This window comes from Erinaceus europaeus, chromosome 4 (assembly GCF_950295315.1).
Source record: "Erinaceus europaeus chromosome 4, mEriEur2.1, whole genome shotgun sequence".
In the NCBI taxonomy this organism is placed as follows: Eukaryota; Metazoa; Chordata; class Mammalia; order Eulipotyphla; family Erinaceidae; genus Erinaceus; species Erinaceus europaeus.
Window position 1 is genome coordinate 67,196,060 of NC_080165.1, and position 27,798 is coordinate 67,223,857.

Sequence of the window (27,798 nt, forward strand, 5' to 3'; positions counted from 1 at the left end):
ATCAATACCTCACCTCTCTCCCCAAATTTCTCTTCTCTGGCATTTGACCTCTAGTTTGATTAAACTAACCTGGATACAATGATATAGTGTAGCATTCTCTGTGTTTTAGAAAGAAGATTTAAAAAAAAATTATTTACTATTGGATAGATAGAGACAGAGAAATTTAGAGAGGAGGGGAGAGAGAGAGAGAGAGAGAGAGACAGAGACATCTGCAGCCCTGCTTCACCACTTGTGAAGCTTTCCTCTGCTTGTGGGGACCAGGGGCTTGAACCCAGGTCCTTGTACACTTGTAGTGTGTGCGCTTAACCAGGTACACTACCACCTAGAAAGATGGTTTTTAACAAAGATTTATTTATTTATTTACTTATGAGGGAGAGGAAGAGAGGGAGAAACAAGTGAAAATTAGAGCAGCACATGTGATGCCAGGGACTGAACTCAGACCCCTGCTTGAGCCCATCTCCTGAGCTGTGATTTTTGTTAGTAATTTACATAGAAGATTGATTGGAAAGAAGTAAAATTAGGTCAAACAAGAGATAACAGTTTGAATTTAGGGGGAGGCAGTTAGTGAAGAGGGCCTGAATTTGGAGGGAACTTTTAGAGGTGGGTTGCATCAGTTAAGGGAAGTGAGTCAGGAGTTGCAGACAGTTCTAAAATATCTAGAAGATTGCTCTGTGAAAAAAACTAGATGGAGCATATCCAGAAGGAAAAAGTTACTTGAGGTTTAGTTTGTCTGTGGTTGGGAAGAAGTTATCAAACTTTCACCATGCTGCCTGTGAACTAGATGTGTACCACACAGAGTATAACCAGCTCTGATTACTCATTTTAAAACAGCCTACCAATTATCTTAGACCAGAGATACATTACCTTAAACTCAAAAAGGACTGGTAAGTAGACACAAGTATTATTGGAGTTGGTGTGATTTACATTGAAGGGAATTAGTATAAACCTTTTAGGGTTACAGAGTACTTGTACTTTAGCTGAGGGCTCTTTTTCCTGGAGATTGAGAGTCAGAAGGATTGTGAAAGAGACCACAGCGCCAAAGCTTCCTCTGATGTGTGTGTGTGTGTGGGGGGGGGAGGCGGTGTCAGGCTCAAACCTGTATCATGCATGTGGCAAAGCAGCGCTAAGTGAGCTATTTGACCAGTCCTCAGGGCATCATTTTTACAGTATCAGAGTACTTGGGAAATGGAACTGGTGATTAGTAGTTTTAGGAATGATAAAAAAAAAAAAAAGATATTTTATGTGGACTAGAGAGAGATTTGTTATCTCTAATTCTCAAATAAGAATATGATTTCTCATTGGTAAAAGAAATGCCTGTGGAGGTCATACAGTATCTCTACCCCAATCAGTATTGAGGATATAGCTTGGTGCCATCTTAGTGCCTATTCTTTGTTTCCAACTTGTATTTACAAAGCGATCTTCTAAAGGCAGTGCCTTCCTTGGATGTCTTTCCTGGTAGTGGTTTCATTTTCAGATAGGACACTGACATTTATTTAGCAGCCACCTTTATGTGAGTATTGTATCCTTGGCTATCTTACTGAATCCTGAGGGTGCTTTCTTATAGCCCATTAGATCTTTTCTCTGCCTCAGCAACCCACCATCTCTTGGGGCAGTGGAAGAAATGCTGTGCTTAGGAGAGTTTAGGACTTCAGGCCCTACACAGGGGCCTGGGAGCTGATGAATGATACATCCCAGCCATGCCTTCCTGTGGCATGTGGTGCCCTTGTAACCTAATGACTGTCCTCCTCCTCACAAACTCTGTGGGCAAACAGTCTAGATGTGGAAGACAGCAAGACCAGTGGGAGTGTTGAGTGCCTTTTTTTAAACAGTTCTGCTATACTCTTTCCTTATCCTTGTACTAGATGCTTGTAGGAGTTAAGATTTTTTTTTTTTTAAAGCCTGTCAAGGAAAATAACCAGCTTGAAATATGTCATGACTAGAATAGCCTTAGAGTCTTAGATAGTTTTTTTTAAGTGTGTACATTCGTGTACTGAATAAAATTAGAGCCTAGGAGATAACATGGCAGTGGTGTACCAGACTTTAATATCTGAAGCCCCAAGCATCCCAGGTTCAATTCACAGTACCACTATATGCCAGAGCAGTGCTCTAGTCTCTCTCATGGAAATGAATTAATTTTAGAATAAGTGATGTAGGCAAAATACTGAAAACATTTGTATTCATTCTAGTAAATTGATTGTTTATCAGTGTTTTGAAAACAATTCCACATTACTTAAAAAAAAAAGATTTATTTACTTATCAATGAGAGAGAGGAGAGGGGAAAAAAACAGAGCACCACTGGCGCATGTCATGTTAGGGCTTGAACCTGGGACCTCATACTCCAGAGCTCCAAGCCTTATTCATTAATTGGATCACTTCACATTACTTCTAAAAGTAGTGGCAATAACTACAATAATAATGACAGCTATTGTTGAACATTTACTATATAGTTGACACTAAAGATTTTGTATAGCTACTAATTGAACTCACCTTATCCCACACCACCAACCTGAGTGTAGGTATTGTGACCTAAAGTGAGAGACTTTTTTTTTCCCCCACTATGATTATATTGAAGAAATGTTGATTTGTAGGATTTTTTTTTTTTATTGTTAAAGGGAACATTTCTCAGCGGGGAAGCAATTACAGAAGCCAGACTTTCTTCACAATGACCTTGGGTTCATACTCCCAGAGGGTTAAAAAATAGGAAAGCTATCGAGGGAGGGGATGAGATACAGAGTTCTGGTGGTGGGAATTGTGTGGAGTTGTACCTCCTCTTATCCTATGGTTTTGTCAGTGTTTCCTTTTTATAAATAAAAAATTAAAAAAAAAAAGAGGGAACATTTCCCTAGTAGTATTAGTACATTTCAGCCTCAACCTAACCTTCATCTTATTCCACCGTAGGGACGTAAGTCCCCAACCTCCCCTTAGTAATTTTCTCTTCCCCCTTCTGAGTCCCTGAAATGACAGTGATAAACTCTAGTCCATTGAGGATTCATCCTGTATTCACTTTTCCTTTGTTAAAAGGTGGACTTTATATAGCTGAAAGGTGGCCATAGTAAAGCTCCACCCAGCTGGGCCTGGGAGATTGCTCACCTGGTAAAGCACACTGTACTATTGCAAGGATTTTACCCAGTTTGAGTCCTCTGCTGCCACATGTGACATTGCCATCAGAAATTTCCTTGGGAAAATCTCACAAGGTGATATAATTAGTTAAATCTATTGACCTCTGATTATGGTTCAGGGTCCCATACTGGACCTTTTACATGCAGTGGTTCTGAAATCCTTAAAGTAACTCTCAGCTATGGGTATGATAATTATCCCTGTTTCATAGATGAGGAAGTTGAAGCTCTGAGACATAGTGATTTGCTCAAAGTCACACACCTGGTGTGTGACAAAGGTGGAATTTGAGCCCAGGGTCAGTCTGAGTACAGAACCAGGTCACGTGGCTGAAAAGTGACACTGATAAAGGTCTAAATGATCCAGAGGGAGAGACTTAAACACAAGAATAGAAGTACCTTTAGAGATATGTATAAAATAATGTAACTTAATATGCACATTAATAGTTTTTAAGTTACCTCACAAATACTATAGAGAGCACTTACTAGCTTATCTGGTATATTTTGGTATGTCTGTGATCTGGATACATCTTATCAAGCCTGTCACCACTTCACTGCCAGCATTTGCATTCTCCCCTTGAGACTGGCCAATCAACCACAAAAGTTGAAAACAAAACAAAGCAAAAACAGAAAGTATTTCCCCTTTTAAATATTGTGTGGACATGGGACTTGTTTTGTTTTGAAGAACTAAACATATGCTAGAACACTTCAGTTACATTCTTTTCCTGTGTCCAGTTGCCCTTCCTTCTAGGTCACATACAGACGTCAGTCATAGGACTAATCATTTCATTGTAGCTAAGACTGTAGGCAGTGGCCTGGGGGTGTCGGCACAGTGGCTAAAAGCACAGGTCCAGCAAGCATGATGTCCTGAGTTCTATCTCGAACACTGTATATGCCAGAGCAGTAGTCTTGTTCTCTCTACTCTCTCTCTTCAATAAATACATGATTTAAGAGGGAGAAAGAAAGGAAGAGAGAAAGGAAGAAAGAAAAAAGAGTGGCCCAGGAGGTGGTGTAGTGATAAGGCATTTTTTTAAAATTTATTTTTATTTTTTCCCTTTTGTTGCCCTTGTGGTTTATCATTGTCATTATTGTTATTGCTGTCATTGTTGTTGGGTAGGACAGAGAGAAATCGAGAGAGGAGGGGTAGACAGAGAGGGGAGAGAAAGACACCTGCAGACCTGCTTCACCACCTGTGAAGTGGACCCCCTGCAGATGGGGAGCTGAGGGCTCCAACCTGGATCCTTATGCCAGTCCTTGCGCTTCACACCATGTGCACTTAACCCACTGTACCACCACCCGGCTCTCCCAGTGATAAGGCATTTGACTCTCAAGCATGAGGGTCTGAGTTCAATCCCAGCATTGCATATGCCAGAGTAATGCTCTGGCTATCTCTCTTACTAACAATATATAAATGCATTAAAAAAAAAAACTAAGCAGAGTAGTTAAGGCTATTTGCATATATAGCAAAGCCATTTTAAAAAATGTTGTCTAGTGGTCTGGAAGGTGGTGCAGTGATAAAGCTTTGTACTCTAGAGCATGAGGGTCCCAAATTCAATCCCCGGCAGCACATGTGCCAGAGTGATGTCTGGTTCTTTCTTTCTCCTCCTATCTTATAAATAAAATAAAAATTAAAAAAAAAGAAAAAGAAAGAAATGTTGTTTTTAAAGTGTTGCTGTTGGGGGCCAGGTGCATCAGGTTGAGTGAGCATTACCATGTATAAGGACTCAGGTCAAGACCTGCTCCCCACCTGTGAGGGGAAGCTTCATGGGTATTGAAGCAGGTCTGAGTGTCCCTCTATTTCCCCCTCCTCTTAATTTTTCTCTGCCCTATCAAATTAATAATAATAATGGGGGAAAATGGGCACCAGGAATCGTGGATTCATAGTGCTGGCACCAAGCCACAGCGATAACCTCATGACAAATAAATAAATAAATAAATACAAACAAATGTTCCTAATCATGGCCTGGGAGGTCAGGGGATAAAACATTGGACTCTTGGGAGTCGGACGGTAGTGCAGTGGGTTAAGTGCATGTGGCGCAAAATGCAAGGACCTGTGTAAGCCCCTGGCTCCCCACCTGCAGGGGAGTTTGCAGGTGTCTGTCTGTCTTTCTCTCTCCTTCTCTGTCTTCCTCTCCTCTCTCCATTTCTCTCTGTCCTATCCAACAATGACAACAACAGTAATAACTACAACAATAAAACAAGGGCAACAAAAGGGAAAATAAATAAATATAAAAATTTAAAAAACAAAACATTGGATTCTCAACCATGAGAGCCCAAGTTTAATCCCTTGGCATTGCATATCCCAGAGTGATGCACTGAATCTCTTTTGCTCTCTCTTATCTCTCTTTCATGGATGAATAAGTATGTTCCTAACCTTTCATTCAAACACCAAAATTCTGTCTATACAAACCATTATTTAAAATTCTGCATACAAAGGTATATCCTTTATTTAGAAGGTTGTTTCATTGGGGGCTGGGTGGTAGCGCAGTGGGTTAAGCGCACCTGGTGCAAAGTGCAAGGATCCGGGTAAGGATTCCGGTCTTCTTCTTCTAGCGTTTGCCCTTCTTCCGTAGCCAGTCAACAGCGTCAGGTTGAGCCTGATGTCTGCTTGTTGCTTGCTTTGAATGTGACTGGGATCCATGTGGATTCAGTCGGCTAGGAAGGATCGTCAGTTTCCCCAATAAATGGGTACTCACGGGATGCACCACGAGAAGGTCGATCCAATGCATCCCGGGGAATCAGGTTTGAGTCCCCGGCTCCCCACCTGCAGGAGGGTCACTTCACAAGCAGGTCTGCAACTGTCAAACTTTCTCTCCCTCTTCCTGTCTTTCCCTCCTCTCTCAATTTCTCTCTGTTCTATCCAACAACAGTAACAACAACGATTAACAATAAGGGCAACAAAAGGAAAAAAAAATAGCCTGCTGGAGCAGTGGATTCATAGTGCAGACACCGAGCCCCAGCAATAACCCTGGAAGAAAAAAAAAAAAGTTTCATAATCACATGGGGAAATTTGCTTTTGTTTTACTTTATTAAATGATTTCAATCTTGGTGTAGTTTAGTGAATGTGAGATTCTCTCCACTGTTGAGTATTTTACAAACCCCCAATTTTTAAATTAGAATTGACTGTCATTCTCAGAGTAGATCTTCCCCAGTTAGAAGGTTGTCCCTCTGCCTGTGCCGCACCACTGAACTCTGTTTAACTTGAAACAGCAAAGAGTACTTGTTCTCTAGGCCTTTTTCAGGCCCTGATGGAAGGGTGAGTTTTAGAGTCAACCAGACCTGGGCTTCCCCACCAGCCCTTAGTATACCGATAACTTAAGTCGATTCTGAAACCATTGGAGCCTCATCTGTAATAGTAGGATAATTCAACTTTGTTATACTTTGAGTAAAGGTTTATATAGCCATGTATATGTGTCAAAGCTGATGCCTAGTAACACTTAGTAGGCCCTCAGTAAATGAGTGCACTTATATTTGGGGGTTCTTTTAAAATGCCTGCCCTCTACTGTTATGAATATATGCATCCAGTCTTGTTAGGCAGTCTTTCAGTGTCAGGTTTGTGTTTCTTCAGGGTTTTGGCTGACTTAAGAGAGTAGCTTTCTGAAATCCATTAATATTTCATTGGAGCTGTGGAGCAACAGCTGTAAAACTGGCTTTGTGGGCCCTTAATTGCAATGAATAATCCATGGACTCTGTTGAAATGCAGTTCTTCCTAGTGGGTATTATAATAAAATTCCAGCCAATCCAAAGGCACTTTAAAATATATTTGAAAATTTCCCAAGGCAATTAGAAAACTGGTTGGTCCAACTCTCAAGTGCAGAGAAATATGCTAAATTATGCCAAGAGTGTGAAGAGTATCATCTCCTAAAACAGACAGCTAGAGGATACTATGTAACACTAAGTCACTGATTGTATTTTTAAGGCATATCTAAAAAAGCATACATTTTGAAGGATAGTGTGGCAGTTATCAGAGTAAGTTTTTTTTTTTTTTTTTAGGCTCTATCTTGACTATGACAGCATTGTAAGCCAGCCTTGACATGCTAACTGTGTACAATACAGTATAGTTACAGTATCCGTATGTAACAGGCAAGGTGTACTACCATCAATACCATCCTTATTTTAATATTTAAATGGGTATAGATATTAAACAATGTCACATAATTTAAACCTAGTGGTAATTTTATTAATTTTTTGCTGTCTACAAGGCTTTACCACTCTGCTTTGGCTTTTTCACATAGTGAGATAAAGAAACAGAGAAGGGAAGACACCACAGTACTAAAGCTTCCTTCAATGCAGTGAGTGCTGGGCTCAAACCTGGCATGTGGGCAAGTAAAGCAGCCACACTATCCAGGTGAGCTATTTGGCTGGCCCTCAGGGTAATTTTATTTAGAATTCAACATATATACGGGGGACGTGGATTTAAATATTATGTTTTATCAGTAGGAGACCCCTTTGCTCTATGTGTTATAAGTTAAATAACTAGAACATTTAGGGTGCTTACACATTTTTCAGAAACCTGAATCACACTGTCTTGTGAATTATTTCTTAGCTATCTTTAATATTTTAAAATCAAAGAGAACAAGTCTGTCATATTTTCATGGACATTTGCAGGAACCCACTCTATCATACTTTAACATGTATTTAAATGCTCTGGGTACTAGATGGTTTATAGCACCTCAAAAATTTTAAAAAAATAAGTGTTATTACACTTGAACTAAAACGTGCTAAAAGCCTGGGTAGCTTCCCTTTAAGGAGTGGGAATCGTGTAATGAAAACGCCACAGATTGGCGATAAAAGATACCTATATAAAGGGAAGGTTGTAGAAAATAAATGTTCAGGAGCGAATTCCTCGGCTCCTCACCTTCCTCTTGGCGGCTAGAGTTGAGTGTTTTCTTAATGCTGACATACAGGTTTCACAGAGATTTCACAACATTTTGGAATGGAAGGAGCAGCAGAAAGCGTTTTCACTTAAAAAGTTAAAATGAATCAATTCTTTGTCAAATAACTTAAAAGTGATGTTTTAGAAAGAAAAGCATATGTAAAAAAAATTTTTTTTTTTTACTGGGGCGTGCTCTAATTAGCCCTAAAGGAATGTGTTCTTTAAAAAAAAAAAAGAAAAAGAAAAACACACCCTCCTCCCTTGGAGCTAGTACGTGGTGTGTGTCTCTGTGTGTGTCCCCTGCGGAGAACAGCACTCATCTTGTAGATCTAAAAAAAGAAAAAAAAAAAGCCAAATAAACCTGTTTCTTGAATATACCAGTACATTTCTGAAGTTGAAAAAAAAAATCCCAAAGGAAACAAGAATTAATATAAGCTGGGGAAGCTTGATTAAGAACATAATTTTTTTTTTAATCCTAATCTCCCATATTTTCTGCTAGGCGAGAACCGAAGTTTGGAGGTAGACGAGCAGGCGAGCGAGCTGCCGGGGCGCAGAGCATGAAGGCCTGGCGGGCGCGGGGAGCGGGCGCCCGCCGCCCGGCGCGGGGGTGAGCGAGAGAGAGAGCGGAGCGCGTGTGGCCGGCGCCGCTCGGCCGGGAGCTCCCGCGCCCGCGCCCCGCGCCCCGCGCCCCGCGCCCGCCGCCGCCGCCGCCGCCGCCCCTGGTGCGATGGCGCAGAAACCCCGTTGACAAGGCACTGCTTTTTCATGACGGTGAGTTTCCCTTTGAGTGTATTATAATTTTGTGATAAAAATTTCAAGGAGAAAGAAAAAAAAAACACACACACAACCTCCTTCCTCTGCCGCTTTCCTTCGGGGAGGGGGGAAGCGAGGGAGGGCGGGCGAGGACGGGGGGGGGGGCTGGAGATGTATCTCCAGACAGACAGAAAGGAAAGAGGAGCAAATTAAACACCGAGTTGCCAAAACCAGGATATTAGGTTTCAGCCCAGAGAGCTATTGGCTAAGGCTGTTTTTTTTTTTTGGGGGGGTGGGTTTGTGGGTGGGTGATGGTGGTGGGTGGATGTTTAATGGACACGGAGGGAAGGAGCCGAGTGTTTATGTCTTTCCCAGCGCCGCCCGGGCCGGGAGACCAAGTTCAGTGTCTGGGGCGGGGGCGGCGGGGCCGGGCCGGGGGCGCCCGGAGGGCTGGGGGGCCCGCCGCCCTTTTTTTTTTTTTTCTCTCTCTCTCTCTCTCTCTCTCTCTCTCCTTCTGCTTATTTCCTCCCCTCCCTTTTCCTTTTCTTTTCCGAGGATGCAAATTTCTGGAGCGGGGGAGAGGGAGAGTCTGGGAAGGGGGGTGGCGTGGCGGTTGGTGGTGGGGAGGAGAGGGGAGGGAAGCCTTTTAATGACTCATTGATTGAGCCGGTTTAAAATTAGTTTGTGTGCGGAGGCCGAGAGTGTTTTCCGCCCCCCGGAGCCGCCGGGAGCCTGGAGGAGGGAGCGGGGAGTCGGCGCGGCGGGGCCGCGGGCAGGGGGCAGGGAGGGCCGGCAGTGACGGCGGCCCGGGGAGAAAACCCGCTTTTCCCATCTCCTCCCCTCGCTGCTGCTTCTGCTGCTGCTTTTTCTTTTCCCTCTCTTTCTCCCTCTCGGAGGCTCTTGGGTGTGAATCGCATTTTCTTTTCTTCTCGGCAAAATGGACCCCGCGTCTCGGGAGGGGGAGGGGAAGCGGTGGCGGCGGGTTTGTGTTTTTCTGCCCGGCTCCTGGCGCGCGTCTGCCGGCCGGGCCGCCGCCCCGGCCCCGTCCCCGTCCCCGTGGCCCCGCCACCGGGCTCCCAGGCTCCGCGGCCCCGCGGCCCGGCCCGGCCCGCAGGAGCCCCTCGCGCCGCCGACCCGAGGCCTCGCCAGGCGCCTCCCGCGGGGCTCGCGGGGTCGGGCCGGGCCGGGCGGCCTTGGAGGCACGGTTCGGGCCCAGAGGGCGCGGGGCCCGCCGCCGTCCGCGGCCCTCGAGTCGCCCCGATTGCGGGGTGGGGTGGGGGGTGGCCCGTGAAGGCGCTAAGATGGCGCTGGGCCTGGCCGGTCGCCAAGGATAGTGGCGCAGTTGTTCCGCGGGCGCCATCTTCCCGGGCGGCGCGGGCGGCGCCCTTCGTGGAGGCTTGGCCGGGGCGGGCGAGGGGCGGTGGCGTCCCGGTGCCGGGCTCCGCAGAGGGGACCGGGCGCCCCGCCGAGCCGCGGGCCGCGAAGCTGGGCGCTGCTGCACACTCCACACCCGGCGGCTCCGAGCGGAAAAGAGCCAGGGCGCCTGCGGCGTGTCCTGCCCTCCTCTGCTTGTGGTGGGAAGAAATGATTTGGGGTCGGGCCTTTCCGCTCACGGGTCCCCTCCCTAGCCGCGCGCCGCCCTTCACCCCGAGCTGAATGGGGTCAGGGGCCCCCATCTCTCTCTCCGCTGGACCCGGGGCGTTTCAGTCTTCGCCCTTTTCCCCATTCTTTACGGAGATAGAATCAGCCTGGTTACAAAACTGGGGCGGGCAGGGAGCAAGTTGAGGATAGTATCTACCTTCCAGAGAGATAGCTCTGTATAAATTCCTCACGGTTTTGTTTTTGTTTTTTTAACCTGCTTGTATTTTGAAACAGTCTCACTGACATTTATCTAGTTGCCAGAGTCTGTGACTGATGGTTTTCAGTGATTTGATATATTTTGTTGTCTTTCGCATTACCTAATGCAAATGGTAATACTTTGGGTCTGAACAATGGGAACAATGGCGTTTTTATTTTTAACCCTAGCCCTGCTTAGCTAGGTGGTGCTGGGAATTGAACCAGGAGCTTCAGAGCCCCAGCCATGAAAGTAGCACTCTCAAGACATTATTTCTTTTTCTTTCTTTTTTTTTTTTTAAATACTTATTCCCTTTTGTTGCCCTTATTGTTTTATTGTTGTCGTTGTTGGATAGGACAGAGAGAAATGGAGAGAGGAGGTGAAGACAGGGGCAGAGAAAGACACCTGCAGACTTGCTTCACCATTTGTGAAGGGACTCCCCTGCAGGTGGGGAGCCGAGATCCTTAGGCCCGTCCTGGCGCTTTGCACCATGTGCGCTTAACCCGTTGCGCTACCGCCCGACTCCCTTCTCTTTTTCTTTTCTAAAAAAGAAACTGCACTGCTCGTTGGGTTAATCAAAGTAAGGCTTCTCCAGTTTCTTGTCTCCTAAAAATATTTACTTAAAAGCATCCGTTTAGTGGTCTGGGAGGTGGCGCAGTGGTAAAGCTTTGGATTCTCAAGCATGAGGTCCAGAGTTTGATCCTGGGCAGCACATATGCCAGAGTGATGTCTGGTTCTTTCTCCTCCTATCTTTCTCATAAATAAATAAAATCTTTAAAAAAAAAAAAAAAAAAGCATCCGTTTAGTGGTCTGGAAGGTGGCGCAGTGATACGGCTTTGGACTCTCAAGCATGAGGTTCCTAGTTCCATTCCCAGCAGCACATGTGCCAGAGAAATGTCTGGTTCTTTCTCTCTCCTATCTTTCTCATAAATAAAATTAAAATCTTAAAAAAAAAAAAAAGCATCAGTTTAGTTATCTGTCTTGCGGTAACTATTGAAGTGTGTGTTTGGTGGGGCAGAGTAGTAATTTTGCTTTCTGCTGTTACTGAAAAGGCGGGGAGTAGAAAAAAAGTCTGAAAGCTCTCATCCTTTCCAGTCCAGAGAAGTGGATAGAAAGTAAACAAACAATTTCTAGAGAATAACAGTGTTACCCATCACAGTGTTCCTGTGCTGAGACATTGAACACTTGTATGCTAGGAACTGTGCTTTGCTTGGGTTTTACATAAGTCCCATTTGTATCAGCTCTCGAGAGCAGTGTTTTATTTTACTACTGTCTTTACTAGAGAAAGAACTGTCAAGGTTTTGCAGTTTTAAGTGGTGGAATTGACATTGGATTCCAGTACTTTACACCTGTAGTTCACAAATCTTGAGTCAGAAAACAACTGGGAAAATAGAGATTTAAATACAGATTTGTAACATCATTCACCCTTTCCTCCTCAATATCTCTCTTCACTCACTCACATATACCACAAGGGTTTACCACTCCAGGCCGATCTTTTTAAATAGAAAGAAACCATGTACATTGGGAGTCGGGCTGTAACCTGGGTCATGTTCATGCAATGCAAGCACCCTATCCAAGTGAGCTATCATGTTAGCCCCATTCCCCTTTATTTATTAAGGTCACTTGAGGACTCCCCCCCCAAAAAAAGCGCCCCCCCCCCACCATCTGTGAAACTTCTCCCTTGCCGGTAGAGACACGGGACTTAACCCTGGACCATGGGCATTGTTTCTTCAACCAGTTATGCGCCCCCCCCCAAAGTCTTTCTTGCTGCCCCAGCTCTTAATTGGACTTTGAAACATAAGGTCCTAATTTGATTTTGGTGCTGCATTAAGAAAAGGAAAAAAGGGGGCGGGGCAGTCGGTTAAGAGAGCACATGGCGCTAAGCACAAGGACCAGCATAAGGATCCCCCCCATGTCCAGGGGAGTCACTTCACAAGCGGTGAAGGAGGTCTGCAGGTATCTTTCTCTCCCTCTCTCTGTCTTCCGCATCTCTCTTGATTTCTCTCGGATACAACAACTGACAACAACAAAATGGAAAAAAATGATCACAAAGAGCAGTAGATTGGTAGTACAGGCTTGGTACCAAGCCCCAGCGATAACCCTGTAGGCAAAAAAAAAAAAAAAGAGAAAAAGAAAAAGAAAAAAATGTATATAAAGCCAAGGGTAGAGCAGATAGCATAATTATGCAAAGATAATTTTTTTCTTTTTATACGTGAGGCTTCAAAGTTCCAGTTTCAATCTTCCACACCACCACACACCAGAGCTTAGTAATATTCTGAAAAAATAAATAAAGGGGCCAGGCGGTGGTGTACCTGGTTAAGTGCACACATTACAGTGCACAAGGACCCAGGTTCAAGCCCCTGGGCCCCACCTGCAGAGGGAACGCTTCACAAGTGGTGAAACAGGGCCGCAGGTGTCTCTCCCCCTCATCTTCCCCACTCCTCTCAATTTTTGTCTCTATCCAATGATAAATAAAAATATTTAAGAAATATTTAAAAGAGGAAATTCTGAGCCACCAAAAACCCTTAAATAGGAATACTAGAAGTGTTATTATTCCAGTTAATTCCTTTGTGACATACAGTGGCATTATGCTATACATTATGCTACCATTTTGTTTGTTTTTGCCTCCAGGGTTATCACTGGTGCTCTGTGCCTGCACTATGAATCCACTGCTCCTGGTAGCCATTTTTTCCATTTTATTGGATTAGGACCTAGAGAAATTGAGAAGGGAGGGGAAGGTAGAGAGGGGGAAAGATAGATAGACAACTGCATACCTGCTTTACCGCTTGTGAAGCCACCCCTTGTGAAGCCACCCCCCTGCAGGTGGGGAGCCGAGGGCTGGCATCGGGATCCTTGAGCAGTCCTTACACTTCGCACAACCTGGTGTGCCACCACCCAACCCCCCCCCCAACTTTTTTTTTTAATGGAACATGAGACCAAGTTCATTTTGTGTTCTTCTCTTAACCAGAATACTGCAGGGTTCTGGCATATAGTGGTGCTAGGGATTGAACCCAGAACTTCAGGACCTCAGGCATGAAAATCGTTTAACCTATTATGTTTTGCCCTTGCCTTCCCCCCATTCTCATTTATTTATTCCCTTTTGTAGCTCTTGTTTTATTGTTGTAGTTATTATTGTTGTTATTGATGTTGTCGTTGGATAGGACAGAGCAAAATGGAGAGAGGAGGGGAAGACAGAGGGGGAGAGAAAGATAGACACCTGCAGACCTGCCTCACCTGCACTTAACCCGCTGTGCTACCACCCAACTCCCTCAGATTAGATTCTTATTACATGTTTAAAAATATTTATCATCTTACTTCATTCAGTAGTTATGTAATATACGGGCTTCTAGCCAGACCATCCAGTTTTGTCAAGACAGCTATACAACAAAAATGACTCAAGGATTGATACAGTAATCAGAACTAGGGTTGAAAAATCCTGAAGTGAGGAACTAGAGGTGAATTTTCAGAAGAAAGTGTTCTTTTTTGATGTTTACAAAAAATGTTTACAAATGATGATTAGTGATGAATAGTCAGCCTGATCAAAATAATAGACCCAAGTCAGTGTTGAAATTATTAACTTCTCTGGGGGAGAAGTCTAGTTTGTGGTTTTCTTTATTCTAATTTATACTAGAGAGAGAGCAAAAATCAGAGCGTCACTGGCAGACTAGGGATTGGATTCAGAGACCTCATGCTTCTCAGCCTAATGCTTTTATCTACCATTTCCAAAGCTTCTTTCTTTTTTTATTTTATTAGTGACTTAATATCGACTTACAAAATTTATAAGATAAGAAGGGTATAATTCCACACTGTTACCACCACTAAAGTTCTGTATCTCCATTCCCTCAGTTGGAAGCTACAGTAGTTCTCAAGGTAGCAGATAGTGGGTTGACTTATTATTTAACTGTCTGTAGTTGTATATGTTTGCCCATTTTTCCCCCATGCTCCTGCCTTCCTGTGTAAGTCACACATACTCCTATTACTACTTCCAAATGTCCTACCTTTCTTTCTTCTTCTCTCTCCTAGCCCTGATGAAGTTGGAGTTCAGAACCCTCTGTTCATCTTCCCTGTCACCTCCCCCTCACCCCCGCCTGCTGGGAGTATCAACTAAATTTCTTTGTAGGGTGCAGAAGGTGGGAGTTCTGGCTTCTGTAATTGCTTCGCCTCTGGACAGGGGCATTGGCAGGTCTATCCATACATATCCCCAGCCAGGCTGCTTTCTTTATTCTTAAATCAGTATTCGGCTTAGTAATCATTCAGGGGAATGGTTGAAAACTCAGTCTTAATGCAGATGTCGGAATCTTAGCATATGTCCACATTTGAAACTTTATTGAACAACTTTTGAATTCTGTTTACAGTTTATGCCCAAACCAAAAGTGAAGTCTGATTCCAGACATTATATGTTTTTTTCTCCCCTCATTTTTCAGGAGCAATGCCAGAGCTGACCCCTGAACAAGTGTGGCTAGCCTCCCCAATACTCACATTTGATAATAAAACTTTTAACTCCTCTAAAACTTACTATAAATAGCCAGCTATTGACTGGTGCCTTATTGATAACAAACAATATGTATCTTGTATGTTATGTGTATTATATATGTATTCATGTATGTATTACAATAAAGTAAGCTAGAGGAAAGAAACTGTTATTACCTCCAAAGGAAGATACACTTACAGTTCCGTGCCTCATTTGTTGATATTGTAAGTTTATGTCATTTGTGGATACATACACTTCAAAGTCATATTGTAGGGTTGGGGAGAAGATAGCATAATGGTTATGCAAAAAGCCTTTCATGTCTGAGGCTCCAAAGGAACCAGGTTCAATTCCCAGCACCACCATAAGCCAGAGTTGAGCAGTGCTCTCGTATAAAGACAAAAAAAAAAGTCATGTTGTAGGACCAACTGTTTATTACTCATTTCACAGAATATGAAAAATAGGGAAATATAAAACAAACCTGTTAAAAGGGACAGTTTACTTTAACCAGAGCTAGATTTATTTTGTATAGAGAAAGATACTGAGAGCAAAAAGGGAGATAGATAAGTACATACACACACACACACACACACACACACACACACTGGCAGCACTACTTCATTATTAATGAAGCATCCCCCTCTTTATGTTTTATTTTTATTTTTTTAATTTCTTTATTGGGGAATTAATGTTTTACATTCATTTCCCCCTCTTTAGGTGGGGCCTGGAGCTTGAACCAGGGTCCTTGAGCATTATATGTGCTCTCTGCCAGGTAGGCGCACTATCACCTGGTTCCCACAGGAAAGTCTTTTATGCTATCTCTCAGGTCCTATACTTCAAAGCAGATACACAGTTTCAACCCTTAGGAAATTTAGGCCTGGGAAAAACACAAGGTAGGGCTGGCGAATATGCCATGTGCGTGCTCCAGGTTCAAGCCTACTCACCACTGCATTGAAGGAAGCTTAGGTGTTTTCTTTCTCTGTCTCTAGAGGAAAGGGTGGAAATGAAGCAAGGAAGGAAGGCAGGAAAGAAGGAGTGCAAAGAATAACAGATTATTACAGACTAAATGAATTTAAGAGTGTATTTGTGGGATGATTGTACTGGATAATGGGTCAAGAAAGTTATTTTGAAAAGTTGGCATTTGAGATGAGACTTGAAATCAAGAGGGAAGGGGGTGATAGAGAGGAAGAGAGACAGAGAGATACCTAAAACACTGCTTTATCAGTCACAGAGCTTTCCCCCTGCAGGTGGGGGCTGGGGGCTCGAACCTGGGTCCTTGTGCACCGTAACATGTGCACTCAACCAGATGCGCCACCACCTGGCCCCTAGTAGGTTATTTTTGTAATAATAGGCAGCCCTACCCCCAGTAGCCTACGAAATTATACCAATAAGAATGTCCTGCTTTCAGATAGTGAAAGAACTCTGTAGTCAAGTCAAACTAAGAGAAAGAGGTGAACTAACCATCTTGGAAATCACTGGCCTAGAGATGGTATATCGTGTAACTGGCTGAACTAATTTGTGATCATAAAGGCTTTAAGAGCAAGCCCTTGCACTTTGTGCCACCTGCGCTTAACCCACTGTGCTACCGCCCAACTCCCTAAGAGCAAGCCCTTAAAGCACTTCCAATAACTAAAAATTGAGCAGACAAGACTCATAAGATTCAACCACCAAAGTGGAAGAGCAATTTGTCCTTTTTAGGAAGTTATTCCACTGCCAAAGGATGCTGAGAAATTAAACATTGAGGACAGAGAAATATCCATTTGGATTTGGCAACATAATGGGGGCTGTTTTGACAGGTTGTTTTAGTGGCAAGTAGGAATGGAAGCCAGATTGGACTGAATTAAGGGAGTGAAAAGAGAAGTAAATGTAGACATGTTATGGGAATTTTGCTGTAAAGTGATCAAACAGCACAACCATCATTGGAGAGAGAGAAGTGGAGTAGATGAAAGTTGTTTTCTTTTATTCTTTTTTTTTTTTTTTTTTTTTTTACCAGAGCACTGCTGAACTCTGGCTTATTAAGGTGGTGCTGGGGATGGAACTTGGGTCCTGAGAGTCTCAGTCATGAAAGTCGTTTTGCATAAACATTATACTATCTGTACCCTCGCCCCAAAACAATTTTTTTTGAATGGTGGGAGTTTTAAAATTTCCAACAATATCAGACTATCCCAGTAGAAAGGGAGAAACTAATACAGAAGAGAGAATAAGAATAGTTTCTCCCAGGAGTCGGGCGGTAGCGCAGTGGGTTAAGCACACATGGCACAAAGCGCAAGGACCAGCATAAGGATCCTGGCTCCCCAACTGCAGGGGAGTTGCTTCACAAGTGGTGAAGCAGGTCTGCAGGTATCTATCTTTCTCTCCCCCCTCTGTCTTCCCCCCTCCTCTCTCCATTTCTCTCTGTCCTATCTAACAATGACAATATCAATAACAACAATAATAACTGCAACAATAAAACAAGGGCAACAAAAAAGAATAAATAAATAATTTTTTTTTAAAAAAAGAATAGTTTCTCCCTTTCTACTGGGAAAGGTGCAGAATGTTTGAGGTGAGAAGGAATGCAAAATGCTAAAGGACTTGTTTTTGGAAACAAAAGAACTTGCACTATAGCTGGAAAGAAGAAAAAAATACAGACAGTGCAATGAGATTCAGACATTGGAGGGAGAATATAGAGTTTTATATTCTCTTTGACTTCTGTTTTCTCAGAAGTCTGAGCCAACGCCAGCAATTTAAATCAAAGAAAAGGCTGTGAATGGCCTAATGTAAGAATCACAGCAGGGAAGTGGACTCACTGGGAAATGAGGTAGAAATGCTGAGCATCATTGACTGCCTGGCTATAACTTGAGTCTGAACTTAAAAAAGAAAAAAAAAAATTCCAAGTGAAAGAGAGTGAGAGAGCAAAAGACCAGAGCAGTGCCAGGATCTAGCTGAGTGCATAGGCATGGAGGTCTTGCACTGACCTCCGAGGCCTTCTGAACTTAAGGTAGAGCTAATGAACTGAGTGAGCTGTTGTGTGGTTGCTGCCAGCAACTTTCAGCTATAACAAGGAAGCAGAAAGCTGGGGGTAATTCAGCTGAGAATGGAGTTTTGTGCCATAGGTATGTAAGGGAAAGAGAAGCTAGGAAAGTGAAGGTGGTTGCAAGGTTTCTGCTCTACCACTGGGTTACCTCCCCGGCTTCAGGTGATTGATCACTAAGTTGCTAATCACACTGCTGAGCCCCTTTGATTGAAGGGAAGTAGACCTTAAATTTCATCATGAAAACCATTCTTGGAGAAAAATTTATTTATGGATTGGGTGGTGCTACAACCAGTAAAGCTCAAGAACCCAGGTTCAAGCCCCCAACCCTACCTGCAGGGGGAAGAGTTTCATGAGCAGTGGAGTAGGCTGCAGGTACCTCTCTCTCTCTCTCTCTGTCTCCCCCTCTCTCTCCCTCCTTCCCTCCCTCCCCTAACCCTTCTTGCCCTGTTACTATATCATGATTAAAAAAGAAAAAAAGGGAAAAAAATGGCTACCAGAAGCAGTGGATTCACTGTGCAGCCACTGAGCCTCAGTAATAACTCTAGGGGCAAAAGTAATTAGTTAATTAATTAAAATAAGTTTAATGTGGCCCAGGAGGTGGTACAGTGGATAAAAGCATTGGACTCTCAAGTAGAAGAGGTCCTGAATTTTATTCCAGTATCTCTTGTGCCAGAGTGGTGCTCAGGTTCTCTGTCTTGCTCATTAATAAGTAAATAAATGTTTTTTGAAAATGAACTTAATAGATACATAATTCAATTTGAAATGATGGAGAGCTCTGGAGCTGAATGGTGGCAGCAGTTACACAACACTGAGTATATTTAATGCCACTGAACTGTACACTTTAAAATAATAAATCTTGTGTATGTTTTGCCGCGATTAAGAAAAAAAGATGTAATGGTTTAAGCTTTAAACATTTATGGCAGGTCCAGGTGTTATTTGCACAGTGCCTTCAACTATTCGCAAGGTACCATATTGTCTATGGAGAAAATAACTTCAGAATTTTTACTGAGACTAAAGAGTGTTCCTCTCTTATACTTCCAGACATTAGTGTATTTAACAGTTACTTCTGTGTACACACAGATTCTCTAACATGGGACCTAGAATCTTACATTATTTCCTTATTCATTGATTTATTCTAAGCCTCTAGTAGTGTGTGTGTGTGTGTGTGTTTACTTTTACCAGAGCATTACTCTGCTCTGGCATATGGTATTATAGATTCAGCATGGATCTTATTGCTTCAGCCTTGAGAGTCTTTTGCATAACCATTATGCTATCTTCCTAGCCCTAACAAGACATTTAAACCGAACTGGGCCCTCAATAAACATTTATTTACCAAACACTTATAGAATCCAGGTAAAGAAAAATAATAGGACCCAAAAGGAAAACATTTATTTGAAATAGGTGGATCAGTGACCTCATATACATACAATTAGGGGAATCTGTAGGAAAAAAAGAATCAGGAAAATGTGACTATTATCAGCACTTAGGATTATGTGCTCTGCAGGTGATGAAAAAAATCAAGTTATAGGTCAGAGAGAGAAACAAATATTTGGAAAGTTAGCTATTCAGATAATATTTATTGCTTTAATTTCCCTTTCTCCTTTCTTTACTCAGAATCTCTCCATCATTCACTTTTTCATGAAGTCCCTTATTCACCAAATTGCCAGCAGAGTATCAGTAAAGTGGAATTAGGAAAAAAGTAGAGTAAGGTTGATAATAGGATTCAAAATAGACATCTGTGGTCTTCTAAGTGGTTAGGTGATTTGTCAAGGTCAGAGGCATAAGATTTTGAGTTTAAGAAAAGTAAGTTTTGCAAACTACATCAGATGTAGAGGAAAGTGGATAAAAGAAATGGTACTTGACTAATGAGAAAAACATGAATTATATAATTAAGTCCATCCGCATGGTGCTCTTCTGATAATGCTGTATCACAGAAATAGAAAATAAAGTGGAGGGAAGGGGCTGTCAATAGGGAGGGCAGCTAGCCTAAAATATTGAGGTGTAGAATTTAAGGAAATGTTATAAAGAAGAACCCTTAGTAGTGTTGTATTGCCGAGGTAGATCTGGGATTCAGCTTGTGGCTCTGCTGAGTGTGGCTGATCTGTTTGTAATGCAATTCCTTCAAGGCATCTCAAATCCTGCCCATGTATATTGTGTGGGAGGATAGAAGAAAGAGACTTTGGGGGAAGTTTACTGGGGGTTTTGATCTAGTTCCTTCATTACCTCATATGCATTTCCATTGAGGAAGAGATCCTGAGACTTCATGGTACAAGATCTTCGTAAACCCAAGTTCCTTTTAATTCTGATTAACCTACATAGTTGTGATTTAGCTTATGATTTTAAAATAAAGTTGTGAAGTTGAGCATTTTCTGGATTTTGTGGGTTGTTCTACTACCTTGCAAACATACGGAACACTTTCACTACCTGAAATCCTAAATGTAAGAATGTGGAGGGACATTTTTATGAGAGATCAGAGCACTGCTCAGTTCTGGCATCCGCAGTGCCAGAAATTGAATTTAGGACATCGTGTGTTCAATTCCTGTGCTCTACTGATGATATATCTCCCCTGCCATATCTTTGATCAGAGCATCACTTTGACACACAGGTTACTGGGGGTTAAACTCAGGATCTCATGCCTGAGAACCCAACACCTTACCCACTGCACCATCCCCTAGCCTTCTCCTACCATCTCCTAAACTTAATAATAATGATGATGATTATAATTGGTGGGCCAGAGAGATAGCTCACTAGGTAGGGTAGATGCCTTGCCATCAGTGCAGCCCAGGTTTGAGCCTCTGAACCACATGGGAATGCAACCACACCAGGGGATGCTAAATGCTGTGCTGCCTCTCTTTCTCTGTCTCTCTCTCAATAAAAAGTGACCTGGGAATGGTGAAGTTGCACATGTGTGAGATCCTGACTTCACCAAAGGGAAAATAAATCACAGTTGAAAAACAGAATACTGGGGCCTGGCTGTGGTGCACCTGGTTAAGCACACACAATTGTGTGCAAGGACTCAGGTTCAAGCCCTGGTCCCCAATGCAGGAGGAAAGCTTCACTAGTGATGAAGCAGTGCTGCAGGTGTCTCTCTGTCTCTCTCCATCTCCCCAATCTCTCTCCATACCTATCCAGTAATAAATAAATAAAATATATCTTTTTTAAAGATTGATTTATTTGCCCTTTTTATTGTTGTAGATATTATTGTTGTTATAGATGTTGTTGTTGAATAGGACAGAGAAATGGAGAGGGGAGGGGGAGACAGAGAGGGGGAGAGAAAGATAGACACCTGCAGACCTGCTTCACCGCCTGTGAAACGACTCCCCTGCAGGTGGGGAGGCGGGGGCTTGAACCGGGATCCTTATGCCGGCCCTTGCGCTTTGCGCCACATGCACTTAACCTGCTGCATTACCGCCCAGCTCCCTCACTTCTCAGTTTTCCACAGAATAATTCAGTGCCCCTCTAGGTCCTTCTCTGCCATCATGTTCCAGGACCTGACCCTCCCTCCCTACGCCAAAGTCCTTTACTTTGGTGCAATACACTGTTGATGAAAATTTACATTACTTTCACACTGACTCTTGTGAACAGTGCAGCTTTGAACATAAGGGTGCATATGTCTCTTTGAGATAGTGCTTTTATGTTCTTTGGATAAATACCTAAGAGTGGTATTGTTGGATCATAAGGTAATTCCATTTTTAAAGGGATTTTATTTATTAATGAGAAAGATAGGAGAGAGAGAAAGAATCAGACATCACTGATTGAACTGGGGATTGAGCTCAGGACCTTATGCTTGAGAGACCAATGCTATATCCACTGCACTCCTCCTGGATCACAGTAATTCCATTTTTTTCATTGTTATTTTCTGTTTTATAAGCTATCGTCACCCTGTGAGGTGGAATCTCAGGGTAGTTTTTATTTTAATTTGCATTTCTCTAATGAAAAGTGAAATGGAGCATTTCCTTTTTTCTTCTATTAGATAAGACAGAAATTGAGAAGGGAGAGGGAAATAGGGAGAGAGAAAGATAAACACCTTGTATACATGCTTCACTGCTCATGAAGTGTGTGTGTGTGTGTGTGTGTGTGTGCGCGTGCGTGTGGCGCAGGTGGGGAGCAGGGATCTTTTCGTGCCACAGCCTGGCCCCCTGGAACATTTCTTTTTTTTTTTTTTTCTTTAAATCTTTTCTTTAGTATTTATTTATTCCCTTTTGTTGCGTTTGTTGTTTATTGTTGTAGTTATTGTTGTTGTTATATATGTCGTCATTGTTGGATAGGACAGAGAGAAATGGAGAGAGGAGGGGAAGACGGGGAGAGAAAGACAGACACCTGCAGACCTGCTTCACAGCCTGTGAAGTGACTCCCCTGCCGGTCTGGGGAGCTGAGGGTTCAAACCGGGATCCTTATGCTGGTCCTTGTCCTTTGCGGCTGCGCTACCGCCCGACTCCGGGAAACTTCCCTATTCTTTATCCCTCTGTATGGACCAAATTCTTTCTGGGGTGCAGAAGGTGGGAGTTCTGGTTCTGTAATTGCTTCTCTGCTGGACATGGGTATTGGCAGGTTGAACCATACCTGCATCCTGTTTCTGTCTTTCTCTAGTGAGGTAGTTAAAAGCCCTAAGTATTTACCCTGAATTCAAAAAATGCCTTAGTAGGGAGTCGGGAAGTAGCGCAGCGAGTTAAGCGCACATGGCGCAAAGCGCAAGGACCGGAGTAAGGATCCCGGTTCAAGCCCCCGGCTCCCCACCTGTAGAGGAGTCGCTTCACAGGCGGTGAAGCAGGTCTGCAGGTGTCTTTCTTTCTCTCCCTTTCTCTGTCTTCTCCATTTCTCTCTGTTCTAACAACGACAACATCAATAACAATAACTACAACAACAATAAAAATGACAACAAGAGCAACAAAAGGGAAAAATAAATAAAATAAAAATATACCTTAGTTGTTGAATAAGTTTCATTTTCAATAAATAGTACATGTCATTTTGAGAGACTTAATTCTGATTCTTCACATTTGAGTTTTGTAAGCTAATGTATTGTGATATATGTGTGATATTTTCTAGAGAGGATACTAGTTTTTTTTTTTTTTTTTGTATTTACTATTGGATAGAGACAGCCAGAAATTGAGAGGGAAGGGAGAGGTAGAGAGGGAGAGAGACAGAGAGAGACCTGCAGATCTGCTTCACCACTTATGAAGCTTTTTCCCTGTAGATGGAAGATAATAGTTTTTAAAACATGAAACTTTATCTGGGAAATAGAATAGTGCTTTTTTTCTTATTACTATGAACTTACTATTTACTTGTTTTTGCTGCCATAGCTTCTTCACTAAGCCTTCACACCTGCATGATCCCACTGCTCCCAACAGACTCTTCTCCTTTTTAATTTTATCCAGATAGAGTATCAGAGCCAGAGAAGGAGAGAGGCACCATAGCACCTCTCTACTACTCATGAAGCTTCTCCTCTGCATGGTGTTCCCACATGGTGACGAGGGAGTCAAATCCAAGCCCTCAAACACGGCAAAGTGTATGCTTTACTAACTGAGCTGTCTTGAGTCCCCCAGTACTTTTTTTATTTTTGAATGTGGAGATAGAGTATCTTCAAATTTAGAAGTAACTTTTTTTTAATTTATTTATTTGCCTCCAGGGTTATTACTGGAGCTCGGTGCTTGCACTACGAATCCACTACTCTTGTGGATTTTTTTTTCAATTGTTTTGATAGGACAGAGAAAAATTGAGAGGGAAGGGGAAGATAAAGAGGAAGAGAGAAAGATAGACACCTGCAGATCTGCTTCACTGCTTGTGAAGCAAACCCCCTGCAGGTGAGGAGCCAGGGGTTCGAACTAGGATCCTTGCGCAGGTCCTTATGCTTTATACTTATACTATGTGTGGTTAAACTGGTGTGCCACTGCCCGGCCCCAGAAGCAGCTCTTTCTATCTTTTGAGATTGTCACCCCCCCCACACACACACATATTGATTTTTAAAAAATTTTTTTTTTTTTTATAGACAGAGAAAGAGAAAAATAGACACCACAGCACTGAAGCTTCCTTCAATACAGTGATGGCCCTGCTCAAACCTAGATTGTACACATGGCAAAGCAGTCCACTATCCCAAGTGAGTTATTTCACCAGCCCTAAGTCTTTTTTTTTCTCCTTTTTTTTCCCCCCCTAAATCTTTTTTTTTCTCAGTAAATGTTATTTTTTGAATGGTGGAATATGAGAGCTTACACAGTAGGGCATATGCCCTGGCACCACATGGGAGTGCCATGACAATGGGGAAGCTCAGATTTTATGGTGTTTCTTCCTCCCTCTCCCTCTCCCTTTTCCACTCTCTATCTATCCATCTATCTATCTGAAGTCAAAAGAATGAAAAAATATTGGTGCCACAGTGGTGAAATCATGATGTACAAGGACCTACACTGCAAGAGTTAAAGTGAGTTGTGTGGTTTTGATTTGGAAATTTTTTTTCTTGGATTTAAAATGAGTGTTTACTGTTTTGATTTCTTTAAAATCTGATGCTTCCTGGAAATGCAAAGGTATATTTAGAAATAGGTCAGTTTATTCTTACTCTCTGTTTGTACACTGATTCTCCAGATCTGTGAGAATCTTAGATTTGCGAGAATCCAGGAACCCCTTTCCCTAAGTGTGATCACACTTAACAGATGAAGACTTACAACTGGGTATAGCTGGAACTGCTTCTATCCATAGGCTTCAAGATGGCATTTTAATTTTTTCCCCTAAGATTTATTATATTTATCTCACATGAGCAAGAGTTTCACATAAGAGAGAGCTGGAAAGAGAGAAGCCAGTGCACCGCTCTGGTACATACTGCTCTAGAGAACCAGGAGCCACAGGCATGCAAGCCCTGTGCTCTGCCAGTTGAGCTGTTTCCATAGATGACTTTTTAGATTTTCAAATCTCAAAATTTGTTTTTCTTTGTAAGTCTGACTTTATTATGTCACATGTGGCATCCCTTGAATTTATTATCTATATAGGGTATTTGATGTAGGTAAAACACTTAGAAAGTAAATGTCCAGGGGGGCTGGGTAGTGGAACACCCATTAGAAACACCCATGTTACAATGCTCCAGGACCTGGGTTCAAGCCCTTGGGTTCTCCAACTGCAGGGGAGAAAGCTTCACTAGTGGTGAAGCAAGTGCTGCAGGTCTCTCTTTCTTTCCCTCTCTATCTTTCATCCAGTAGAGAATATGTGTTGTAGTGTGTGAAGCCCTAATTCTAGCACACATGGGAGCATCTCTTTCTTTAAAAATATAGAATAAAGGGGCCGGGCATACTGGGTTAAGCGCACATAGTACAAAGAGCAAGAATATATATAAGAATCATGGTTCAAGACCCCAGCTCCTCATCTGCAAGAGGGTCGCTTCACATGAAGTAGATCTGTCTTTTTCTTCCCCGTCTCTATCTTCCCCTCCCCTCTCAATTTCTCTCTGTCCTATCCAGTTAAAAAAAAAAAATTAAAAAGATGGCCTCCAGGAGCAGTAGATTTGTAGTGTAAGCAACGAGCCCCAGTGATATCCCTGGAGGAAAAAAATTATCTATATACATGTATATGTAAATATGTATATGATAAAAATTGTGCTACTTGGTGCCTCTATTGCAATGTACAAATTGCACATAATTAATCCTCATTAGCATAATAGACTTAATAATGCACCTTACTATGTCATGTTATTTTAATGTGTTGTTTTGATTTGTTTGTTTGGTCATCTCTTGGGCTTAACTACTCTCGGCTCACTTTTTTATATAGTCAGGAAGAGAGAGGGAAAGAAACCACAGAACTTCATACAGAGGCTTCTTCCTATGCTGTGGGGGCTGGGGTTCAAAGCTGGGTCACATACGTGGCAAATGAGCTATTTTACCAGTCCTTTAATATGCTTTCTTAACGAAAAACTAGTATTACAGTTACGAGAATCATTAATAGAAATTGCAAGCTATCTTATACAAATGTTAAAAGGACCAGGGAGATAGCACCAGACTTACATGCATGAAATTGCAGAGGTCCCAGTGATTTTCAACCCCTGGCACCACTTTGTGCCAGAACTGAGCAGTGAGCTAGTGTCTTTCCCCATACACACACACACACACACACACACACACACACACACACAATTATTTATTTTTAAAAAAGAAGTTTGGTTGACCCAGTAGGTGACTGTAACAGTCGGAGAGTTCTGGACTTCCAAGCTGACTTCCCAAATTTGATGCCTTGAATCATTCAGGTTCTTTTCCTTTGTGTTCTTTTGGGAATAAAGTAAAAAAAAAAAATTGTTTTTTAATTTGCTTCCCCCCCCCATTTGTTGCCCTTGTTGTTTTATTGCTGTTGTAGTTATTACTATTGTTGTTATTGATGTCATCATTGTTGGTTAGGACAGAGAGAAATGGAGAGAGGAGGGGAAGACAGAGAGGGGAAGAGAAAGACAGACACCTGCAGACCTGCTTCACCGCCTGTGAAGTGACTCCCCTGCAGGTGGGGAGCTCGGGGCTTGAACCAGGATCCTTATGCTGGTCCTTGCACTTCGTGCCACGTGCACTTAACCTGCTGCGCGACCCCCTGGGAATAAAGTAAAATTTAAAGAACTTTATGTGGGTAAGCTAGCTCTTTTGGAAAGGTTAACTACCTGGTTCAGGTCATGCCTCCATGGCACTGGAGGAGCCTCAGTACTGTGGTGTTTTCCTGTCTTTTTCTTTTTTTTAATATTTATTTATTATTTATTCCCTTTTGTTGCCCTTGTTGTTTTTGTATTGTTGTAGTTATAATTGATGTCGTTGTTGGATAGGACAGAGAGAAATGGAGAGAGGAGGGGAAGACAGAGGGGGAGAGAAAGACACTGCAGACCTGCTTCACCACTTGTGAAGTGACTCCCCTGCAGGTGGGGAGCCGGGGGCTTAGGCCGGTCCTTGCGCTTTGTGCCACCTGCGCTTAACCCGCTGCACTACCGGCCGATACCCGTTTCTCTTTTTCTCTCTGAAAACCAAATGATAAAATGCAAGAACTTGAATCTCTAGACAGGAAAATAAGGTGTTATTAAGACTTTGAGGAGGTAATGAAACAAACTAATTCGAATTTGTCCAAAAGGATGAGACTGAGTAACAGTGATATTAGAACTACTGACCCACCCCGTTTGAAAGTGAGTATGAGTTAAACTAAGTAAAGACTATTAGTCTCTTTCCTAAGGAAGGCGGCTTGTAATGTAGGTTCACATCTCTCACAACATGGGACTGTGTTTTGAATTAGTTACACAGTTTCTCATTAACACCATTCAGTTTTGCCACAAAACATCCACCATTAGAATGATAGGGTGTTTCTGTTTGTTTTTAAGTCTTCATTATTTCACATTTTATTTTGGCAAGTCCTGATATGTCTTATCAACAACGTGCTGTCATCATCCTGTGCACTAGGCAGTACCTTCAACATCTTTGTATTATAGCAGAAGTACATCAAAACACCATGGTGGTCCAGGAGGTGGAGCAGTGGATGAGTCATTGACCTCTGAAGCGTGATGTCCTGAGTTCAGTCCCTGGCAGTACACGTGCAGAGTCATGTCTGGTTCTTTCTCTCTCCTCCTATATTTCTCAATAAATAAATAAAATCTTAAAAACAAACAAACAAGCAAAAAATAATCACTTTGTAGAGTGACTGGAGAGGTGGCTTAGTGGTGGAGCACAGGGTTTGCATTGCCTGAGGTTCTAAATGTAATTCCTGACATTACATAGGCCATGCTAGAGTGATGCTCTGGTTCTC

At 42.6% G+C, this 27,798-nt stretch overlaps 1 protein-coding gene across 12 annotated transcripts in view; it reads left to right on the top strand.

Annotated features, from left to right (window-relative positions):
• Positions 1-27,798, top strand: part of BICRAL (BICRA like chromatin remodeling complex associated protein) — a 127,735-nt gene that overhangs the window by 36,421 nt on the left and 63,516 nt on the right. For 11 of the 12 annotated variants that reach the window (XM_060189849.1, XM_060189854.1, XM_060189846.1 and 8 more), the window contains one exon: positions 8,489-8,760. The gene's annotated coding sequence lies outside the window, so the exon portion shown is untranslated. The remainder of the gene's footprint in view (positions 1-8,488; positions 8,761-27,798) is intronic. The other variant, XM_060189844.1, reaches the window with a different exon arrangement.